This window comes from Neomonachus schauinslandi, chromosome 6 (genome assembly GCF_002201575.2).
Source record: "Neomonachus schauinslandi chromosome 6, ASM220157v2, whole genome shotgun sequence".
Classification (NCBI taxonomy): domain Eukaryota; kingdom Metazoa; phylum Chordata; class Mammalia; order Carnivora; family Phocidae; genus Neomonachus; species Neomonachus schauinslandi.
Genome location: NC_058408.1, coordinates 78,507,641 through 78,518,303, shown reverse-complemented (window position 1 = coordinate 78,518,303; position 10,663 = coordinate 78,507,641).

Sequence of the window (10,663 nt, the reverse complement as noted above, 5' to 3'; positions counted from 1 at the left end):
AGATAGATAGATAGATAGATAGATAGATAGATAGATAGATAGATAGATAGACAAACATAGCCATAGATATATAAAGAGATTTACTGTAAGGAATTAGTTCATGTGATTACGGAGGTTGAGAAGTCCCACGATCTATCACCTGCAAGTTGGAGACCCAGGAAAGCTAGTAGTATATTTCTAGTCCAAGTCTGAAGACCTGAGAACCAGGAGCACCTATGTTGTAAGTAGCTGTTCAAGGGTGCAATACCAATGTTCCAGCTCAGGCATTCAGGCAGAAAGACAGAATTCTACTTTTCCCCATCTATTTGTTCTATTCAGTCCCTCAGTGCATGATGCCCACCCACAGTGGGGAACAGTCTGCTTAAACTCAGTGTACAGATTCAAATGCTAATCTCTTCCAGAAGCACACTCACAGAGACATACTGAAATAATACCTAACCATATATCGGAGCAACCTATGGCCAAGTCAGGTTCACCTATAAAATTAACCATCACAAACAGGGTTGATAAAAATGGTAATAAGGGCCACTTTGGTTTTTTCAAGAGTAAGTCAAATGAGATAACTCATGTAATTTTATTTCTGTATGTTAAATTTTATAAAAAGGCTACTTACTTTGATTAAAGTATGCAAGTACTCTATAAGATGGTTTCTTTATGGCAGATTCTAAGCTTGAGGCATGATGTCAATGTAACCCGCCAGGGAATGTGATGATTTCTGCCTTTCTGGTAAAATGTTCCATGTAGGTGAATGAATTATGCTAGATATAATTATAACAACTCATTATTTTCTGTGAACTAAATATAGATTCTGAAGTTTAACTGACATTTTGATAGATGTGTGGGAGAAAAGGGTGATATGTTTAAGAAGCTTTGATTCATTTATATCTATTTAATTGAGTACTATTGCATTATCAGTACACATTATAATGAAAGATCATCATCTTCCATTCTTTTAGTATATATTGTTGCTTCTACTACATGGTTATAATATATGTATTTATCCAGGTAATTTTTTTCCTCTGAAGAACTATGAAAGCATTTATGAAAATATTTAAAATATAGTTAAAGGGGAAATACAAATCAATATTTTCTGTGATATGTGAAAAAAATTGTGTGGAGGTGGTCTGAATCCTACTATGTAATGTTTTAAAACAGAATGTAGTGAAATATGAGATGATTTTAAAAAATAGAAAAACTATAATGGCATAAAATGACATACAAGAAATAAAAAGTAAAATCAATAGTGCCAAAAGTTGGATCAATGATGAGGAGAATGGCATTGAGAAAATCTCACACATAGAGAGGAAAGTAAGAACAATGTGGAAGCCATTATGGAGAAGACATTAATGAAGGGTTACAGGCAATGAAAAGCTAACATACAGTTATAAGTTTTCTTGAAGAAGAGGGAAGACCAGATTCACAATATAAAGAGCAATAGTAGAAATATAAATCTTCCTGGACTATAAGTTTGAAGGAGTTCATTGTATAAAATTAATCATCAACAGGTAGCACCTAGATTATAACTTAATAATTAATAAAGTATTTGGTTTCAAGAACTAACAGAATTATTGAGATATAGAGAAAATTCTGTTAAATGCAGAGGTTAAAAATAATAAAAGTATTTTTAGATTTCTTTACAAAAGTAGATGCTAGTAGACCTATTCTAAATCAAATAGATATGACCTGGGTAGACATATGGTATAGTAATATATGTATGGAAAAACATCTACCAGTAGAAAGTGGGGTGTTTCTCAGAAAGATAGGAGGACTAAAGAAGGGAATCATCCCCAAAATAAATCTAAAAATTTAAGATAATTCCAGTTATATTATCAATCTAATACTGATGGACCTTAAAAATACAGATTAAATTTATGCAAAAGAATAAACGTGAAAGAAAGTCAGAAAATTTCTGAAATTTTAGCTTAAATAATAGGTGATAAGCTCTATCACTTATTTAAAGTAGAAAACTAATTAATCAAAAGAGTATGTTCTTGGCTCATAATCTGAAAATAGATCAATAAATAAAGTCAAGAAGCAGATTCAAGAATACACAAATTTTAGTCTACAGTAAGTCATCATGTTAGATTAAAAGGAAATGATAACTTTGTCAATATATTTCATTAATAGTCTTTAGTTATGCTATTTTAGAAAATACATCTCCAACACCAAAATAATATCCAGATAGACTGAATATTTATATGTAAAATACGAAGACATAGAAGTAGAAGTAAATATGTGAAGATTTTTAAATATTATGATAAAAAGGTCTTCTTGAGCATGATTGAAAAGCTAGAAATGAATAAATAAGATTATGACATTTATTCAGTATAAAACCCCATAAATAAAACTGAAAGACAAGCTCCTGGTAAAAAGCATTTGTTACATGTGTCACAGATAAAAGCTAATAACCCCAATAAATCAAAAGATCATACAAATATGTAAGGAAAGAACAAGTGCCCAGTAGAAAAATAGGCAATTGGATAGATCTATCACAAAAGAAGAAATACAAGTGGTCAATAAACATAAAAAGGTATTTCCATAAACATGCATTGTAATAAATATAAAGAATGAGGTCATATTTTCAGCTTTCATGTTAGTATAAAATAAACATAATCTTAATGCATAAAGCTGGACATACATGAGCAAAGTATAATTTATTAATAAAGTTATCTTAGAGGGACAATATTTCATGTTGTTTCTTTTTCTTTCTTGCTTCCTTTATTATCTCTTTGTTCCTTAGGTTTGGGTCCATTTAATAAAAATCAAAGGCCTTACTTCAAGGTTTCTATGTAATGGGAACTGTAAAATATTGAATATTAACCAGCAAGTTTTCCAAGAAAACTTGAAAGAATATTTGACATTTGTGATCCAGTATTTCCTGTCCTGTCCTACTGTTAACTGAGGGTACTTGATTACACTTCTTATAGCCTTTAATAACAATTTATCTAATTTCAGTTTGGCCCCTCTTGACTAAGAAAATGTTACATTCACACTTAGCAATACTCTGCAAGCTTTGGAAATAATAGAAGAACAGTGGTATTGTCCCACTTCATCATAGGTCAGTGGTAGCACAATGTGAAAGGTCTGATACACATTTCCAATAAAAATATCAAAATCAAGTTTATATTTAATAACCCAAATCATCCCCAACATGCTGTTTTCAGTGATTCCTAGCCTGGATGATTCTGAAAGGCTCCCAATGATGTGCTAAGTGGCAGAGGTTAGCCCTCTGAGGTTAAAACATGAAAGCGGGTAAACCAACCATGTATAGCCTGTCGGAGGCATGCTACATCATGGCCAAGTTTTACTTAAAAGGACGGACAAATGGTAAGAAAAGGATGTTAGCAGTTCCTGCTGGATTATTTTCACATATACAATTCCCACCAAATTACAACATAAATTTATCACCTATCTTTGATTCCCTTAAGACTAAACATTGTAGGGAGCGATTGAGTGGCTCAGCATCATGATCCCACGGTCCTGGGATCTAGTCCCGCATCGGGCTCCCTGCTCAGCCAAGATCCTGCTTCTCCCTCTCCCTCTGCTGCTCCCCCTGCATGTGCTCTCTTGCTCTCTCTCTCTGTCAAATAAATAAATAAAATCTTTAAAAAAAGATTGAACACTGTAAAAATCTATAGATTGTTTACCATTTTTCTATATTCAAATACTGCCCAGTGTTTTAAGTTACAACTTATGAAAAACATGTATCAAAAAAAATTTAGATTAATTGTTCCCTTCAGAGATTTTCAAACTTTTGTTTCTTTAGCAAAATTTATCTCAAAGAGAGATTTGCCATATAATCCCATCTCTTCTCTGGAAACCCACAAGTTTCTCAGAAGAACTCGAACGAGCTCTCAATGATGTGAATATAATCTGTTGAGTCACAGATAAATACAATCTCTCCCTATCTCTCCACATGTTTTGGTGCTAGCTCTTTTTCTGGCTACTTCAGTACTACCTTGCATTTCGAAGTGAGTCTCGGTGAACTATATTTTAGACTGATTCAATTGATCCTGTTAAACGTATAATATTAAAATTTAACTATTTTTATTGAAAATAATTACATATGGATATAACTTATTGAAATTCTTGGTCTCAGCACTAAAAATCTACAAATCTAAGGGCTCAGTCGGTTAAGCATCTGCCTTTAGCTCAGGTCATGATCCCAGGGTCCTGGCTTCAAGCCCCATGCTAAGCAGGGAGCCTGCTTCTGTCCCTCCACCCCCGACTCATTCTCTCTCTCTCTCTCTGAAATAAATAAATAAAGTCTTTTGAAAAATTTATAAATCTAAGTACTTAAGTGGAAATATTAATAAAAATGATGGATTAAAGTTAAATACATATTCCTCAAAAAAAATTAATTGAGATAATTCACTGGCTCTATCACCAAATCTCCCAAGCCCTAAGAGAGTTCGGGTTGAGGCTAAGCTTTCTACTCCCATTCAAAAATCACAGATTATTTGGTAAGAAAAATCACTGCCTGAAGATGTCCACACCTTCATCTCTGGAATCTGTAAATGGTTTCATTACAGTGCAAGAGGGGATTTGTAGATGTAATTAAGTATGTGGATCTTAAAATTGAGAGATCATCCTGGATTATCCAGGTGGGCCGAATCTAATCACATGACCTCTTCAAAGCAAAGAACTTTCTCTAGCTGCACGCAAGACATATGTAACAGAAGGGAAGTCAGAGAGTTTTAAAGTGTGAGAGGAACTTGAAACACCATTGCAGGAAATATAGAAAGCTTAAAAAGGAATATGGGCATCTTCCATAAGCAAAGCCTGGCCGAAAGCCAGCAAGGAAACGGGACCTTGGTCCTACAACTGCCAGGACCTGAGTTCGGCCAACACCCAGAATGAGCTTGCAAATGAATTCTTCCCCAGAGTCTTCAGTAAGGAATGCCTGACAGCACCTTGACTTCACCATCCAGAGACCCTAAGCAGGGAACCCAGTTCAACCCACCAAGACTCTTGACTTATATAAACTGTGAGATAATAAATTTGTTGTTTTAAGCCACCACATTTGTGATAATATGGCACCAACAGAAAAAAAATGCAAATTATCAAAGAGGCATTCCATCCTGGCAAGCAAGTTTCTGTGTATTTGATCTAAAGCCACTTATTTCGTCCTATCTTATTTTTACTGCAAAATAAGAAACAACTATTTACAATCTCATCTTGCTTTCTAAGAGTTTCATTTTTAAATAAGTCCCTTCGAATTCACTGATAAAGTGCATTTGAATTTTGTAAGCAAGATTTCATCCCACAGTTTCCGTCTCATACAAATATCTCATATGTCTGACCTTTCATCAAAATATAAAGCTTAACTTAAAGTAATAGTTACCTAGGGGATTTTACTATCAAAAATCATTTATGAATTTGGTAATTGTTCTTCCCTATTGAACAAAGGGAGCATGTGCAAAAAAGGTATGACTTCAATGGTATAGAATACTTGATGCAGTTCATGGGCCTCTATCATGAAAAATAGCCACTACTTAATTAAGAACATTCTGGGGTGTCTGGGTGGTTCAGTCAGTTAAGCATCTGACTCTTGATTTTGGCTCAGGTCATGATCTCAGGGTCATGAGATTGAGTCAGGAGTTGTGCTCAGTGCTCAGTGGGGAGTCTGGGATTCTCTTCCTCTGCCCCTCCTCCTGCTTGTGCTTTCTCTTTAAATAAATAAATAAAATCTTTAAAAAAAAAAGAACATTCTTTCAGGTTTATATTCATTTTCGATATGTTTATGTTTTTATTACTAACCTTAGAAACACAGTATAAATTAAATATATATGCACAACTACAAAAATGTTAACTAAGTAAACTATACAATGTGAAATAATAACCTACCCACTGGAAATGATTTCTTGAGCATTTACTACATGGTCAACACTCTGCTAGGCACTGTCAAAGATATAAAAGGGATATAAGACATTATTTCTGGAGGCAGACTCATAGTTAGGGAAAACAAACTCCTACTTAGAAGGACAAAGATATGAGTGATTTATTTTATTTATTTGTTGAATGATTAACCAGGTACTTAAATCATTTATTCAGTAAACATTTATCACGTGCTTACTGTATGTTCAGCATCGTATAAACAGTAGGGTGACCACAAGCCTAAAGCCAAGTCCGTGCTCTCAAGAATCTCACCAGGGAGTCAGATATTAATGAGAGGACTGCATGAAAGAGAAATAAATCAACAGACTTACATGCAACATCATATAGGCGGTCCGGAGGTATCAGGGAATCAGGAGTCAAGAAGAGTTTTCTATAAGAGAAACCTCTGGAGGGAGTCCTTAAGGATGAGCTGAACTCTCTCTCTTAAGAGATCAGGGCATTCAAACCAAAAAGAGTTATTGCATTGAAAGGACCAGAGGCAAAGAGGAAATGAAACATTTGTGGCAGTCTGTACATGTTTTAGTGAGGAAAAACACACATCTGTGAGTGGGGATGGGAGAGATGACAAAGGGCTGATCCCAAAGGGCCCTTGTGGCATTCTAAGCAAGACAGGCTTTATCATGAAGGTGACAGGAAGCAATTAAAGAGGTTGCAGTAGGACATCACGAGGGCAGAACTGCAGTTTAGAAAGTTCACCCTGGTGGCAGAGGAAAAAAAGAGTTGGAGAGTGGCAAGATTTTTCATAGGGAGATCTGACTGGAAGTTGTATAAAAATCAGATAGCAGTGGTGTTATAAAATTATTGTGAAATGTAAGTACATGGATGCTGTCTGACAAATCCTATTAAATGAGGAAAAATAGATTGCTTTTGATATTTAAATTATGAAAGTAACACATAGTGGAAGAATTTGATCAAAACCCACTAGCTTGAATAATAACTTGAGTATGACAAAATAATCAGTCCTGAGTCGCCAATAGGATGTAGAATTAGGCAGCCTGCCCTTACTAGCATGTTCAGCTTTGTTATGATATGAGTACATTATTAGAAATAATGTTATGAATACCCCTAATGGGAAAAAATAAATAACAAAAGAAGATATCCAAAGAGTGCAAGGGGGAAAAGAGGCATAAGTATTTTCTCATTGTGAATTTATTAATGGTCCATTCCACTCCTTAGTTCCTCTTTTTGTCTAACCAAGTCAGTTTCTCGTGGTTTGCTGACTCTGATTACTGACAAGATAACGTCTCTGAGCCTTCAAAATGGAAAACTAGAGTCTTCAGTGTGGTGAAGAACTTGAGATATTACCAGTAAATCTTTTCCTTCATGCAATTTCACATCCTTCTTCAAATGACTAAATTCAAGAAATGTTGAGATAGTAGAATCAAAAGGACTTCATACTTAGCAGGAGGGAAGCGTGTGGATAACAAAGATAGGAGTAAAAGAGGAAAGTTATGAATGATTTCCAGCATTCTAGCTTGAGCTACTGGTGGGTAATGCTGCTATTCAATAAGGTAGACTAGAATCAGGTCTTGACTTGGATACAGAGGGAAAGGAAGATTGTGGATCATAAATTTAAAATATGCACATGTGAGGTGCCCCCTCTGTTTTGCAGCTGGAGATTTCTGGTATAAATTGGAAAGTTAGGTATGAAACTTAAAAGCTGATGACTGAAACATGAATTTTGGAGAGATCATTGTATGGCTGAAACCAAAAGAGTGGGTAAACTCACCCAGCGAAGGGAAAAGGATCAATTCAGGTAAGTGAAGAATTTGAGAGGAGATGGAGAATCAGGGGGTATAAGCAATAAGACTGCTGTAAAGATGAGAATAAACAGGAAGTGCAGTTTAGGTGCAAGTGATCAGGAATTAACCAAAGCACTAGGTTTGGTTTAAGGTATGTATTCCTTGTAGAGTAGACAGGGTTCAATTCAGGTTATATATCAGAATTTAAGCATCATCAATATTTGTTCTGGAAGAATACTTGATAGAGGAGGGACATAATTAGAGTAATGTTGCAGATTTGAGAAAAAGAATGGCTTGTTCTTACTGTAATATGTCAGTGGTCATAAGGATTCGGACATAAGTAATAGTACCAAAACATCCTAAACAAAGGAATAACAATTCTTTTTTTTTTTTTAAGATTTTATTTACTTATTTGAGAGAGAGAGAGAATGAGGGAGAGAGAGCACATGAGAGGGGGGAGGGTCAGAGGGAGAAGCAGACTTCCTGCTGAGCAGGGAGCCCGATGCGGGACTCGATCCTGGGACTCCAGGATCATGACCTGAGCTGAAGGCAATTGCTTAACCAACTGAGCCACCCAGATGCCCAAAGGAATAACAATTCTTAAGCTAATTTCACCTCCTGTTTAATTTCCACTTTCTCATATTTTGTTTCTTTTGCTTCACTGGAGAAAGAAGAAAACTAACATTTTTGAGTGTCCCGGCATGCTAGCATTTGCTCTAACCTAACACTGAGATCTAATTTAAACCATATGACAGCCCGGGAGGAGAATGGCACTGCCAATATCACAGAACAAAAACTCAGTCTCAGTGAATTTAAATTGCTTGGGTCATCAAACCAATTCAGTGACAAAACTTGCATCCGATCCAACTGAACCCAATTCCCAAGCCCAGGCTCTTACTGCTACACCTGCTCCCTCTTCCTCAGCTGCTCCACCTCCCACAAAATTTATCTGGAATTGTCATCACCTCTCTCTTCCATCTCTTCTGATCTTTCTACCTTCTTAAGGTTTACCTGAAGTTCTGCTTTGTTTGGGAATTCCTGCTGAGGACTTTATCTCTAATAAGTATTTTTCCATTCTCAGAATTCACATAGAATATTTTTCAAAGTGTTTTCTGAGAACACTGGTTTCCCAAAACTCTACAAAATTGGGTTCTGCAATCAAATAAATTAGAAATCCTGCAAGTTAAATCTATTCAGAGAGCAACCTAGTATTTTTTAAATCTTTTTTAATATGGAAAGAGTACCTTCCAGGCACTCCTATGGTTATATAGCATCAACCCAAGTCAACTGCTCATATATTATTTTATCTTTGTTCTGGTAAGTCATATTATAAAATAAATTGTAATCTTGAATGTCATGACCAAGCAGAGATTACTTTGCATGTTTAATTATGTGAGAAGTAATTAAAATATGTTAATTGATTTATTTGTGAGAAAATATATATAGACTATTCTTTCTGTCTAAAACAGTAAGAAAAAAATTCTGGAGATTTAGAAGGTGGAAGGGGTTTGACAAGAAAAAAAATGTCTTTTCTGCAAGTTTGCGTCTATCTTTTGAAAACTTTGTCACATTAAAACTGAGTAAACAGGTTTCTCTTATGATTCAAATGGAGAAGGGTACAAAAGACATTCACTCATGTGGTAACACCAAGAAAAATCCAGATAAAATAAAAAAACATTCTTATGAATAGGACTGTCAAAAGCAGTGGACACACACACAAAAACAATTCTTGATAAACTGGTTTCCAGAGAGAAGAGACTTTCATAGGTAATCAGCAACTTAAGGCAACCTTAGTGGGCAAACATGATGTCAGGTTAAAGAGAAGCCTTACAAAAGGCAAAGAGACAGATGAGCCACTGGCAAAGGAAAGGACAGGTAGTAATGGATTAGAGTCTGAAAGACTCCTAAATGCAATTTTTTTTTTTGTACAGCATTACAATTATTCTCCCCTACAACCATGCCTGGATTTTGCTGAGGAAAAAAGCAGGTAACTTGAGATTGTAAAGCAAAATGAACTCACAGAGTTTGGTGTCTTTAAAGCTGCTGCCAGGCCCCAAGAAAATAAAAATTTGGCAAAAATCTGTCAGATCATCCTCTCCCTTTATCTGGCACACATAAGAAAAAAAAAAATCACATTCTTTGGAAAAAATAAAAGCAAGGTAGTAGTCTACTTCAAACTCCACTATTTTTTATACAAAGTACTATATGCTATCAAATATGATGAAGTATGCAAAGAACACAAATATGCTAAAAAAAAAAGAATGCACACAAAAAATCGCAAAACCAAACAAGTAACCTAGATACAGTAATATCTTCCATTATCATTTTCTATAACATGACCTTGACCCTCTTCCCATCCAAAGGTAGAATCTCTGCCCTTTCCCTTGAGTGTTGGCAAGCCAGTGACTCACGTTTAATGGAATGTGATGGCAGTGATGCTGCATGACTTCTAAAGGTGGGACAGAAAAGGTAGGAACTTCTACCATGTTGCCTGAGACACTCATCTTTGGAACTCAAAGTCACTAAAGAAACAGTCTCACTACCCTGGGGCTTCTGTAGTGTCAGAAGTCCAAGCTTCCTAGAAAGTCCACATACTGGCATTTCATCAGCAACCCTGGTGTCTGGGATATCCCAAGCCCAGTGTAATAAATGGTCTGAATCCAACCTTTAGCTAAGAAGTCACAGCAATATTTGAGTCTTCACAGATGAAAAGCCAGTCCCAGGGGAGCAGATACAAGGTTCCTGACTTGATTTTCTCAAATTACTAACCCCCAGAATCCATAATCATAATAAAATGATAGTTTTAAACCATTTAAAATTTTAGGATAATTCGTTACACAGCAATAACAATTGAAACAGCTGCTATACATCGCATGGGACACAGATTTCACTGGCTCCTAGAACTGAAAACAATAATTGTCAAATAAGCAACACAAATTCCAGAAATTTCTATAATATATCATTTACAATGTCTGGTTTTTACCCCCAAATCACAAGATATGGAAAAGGGAGGGAAATGTGAA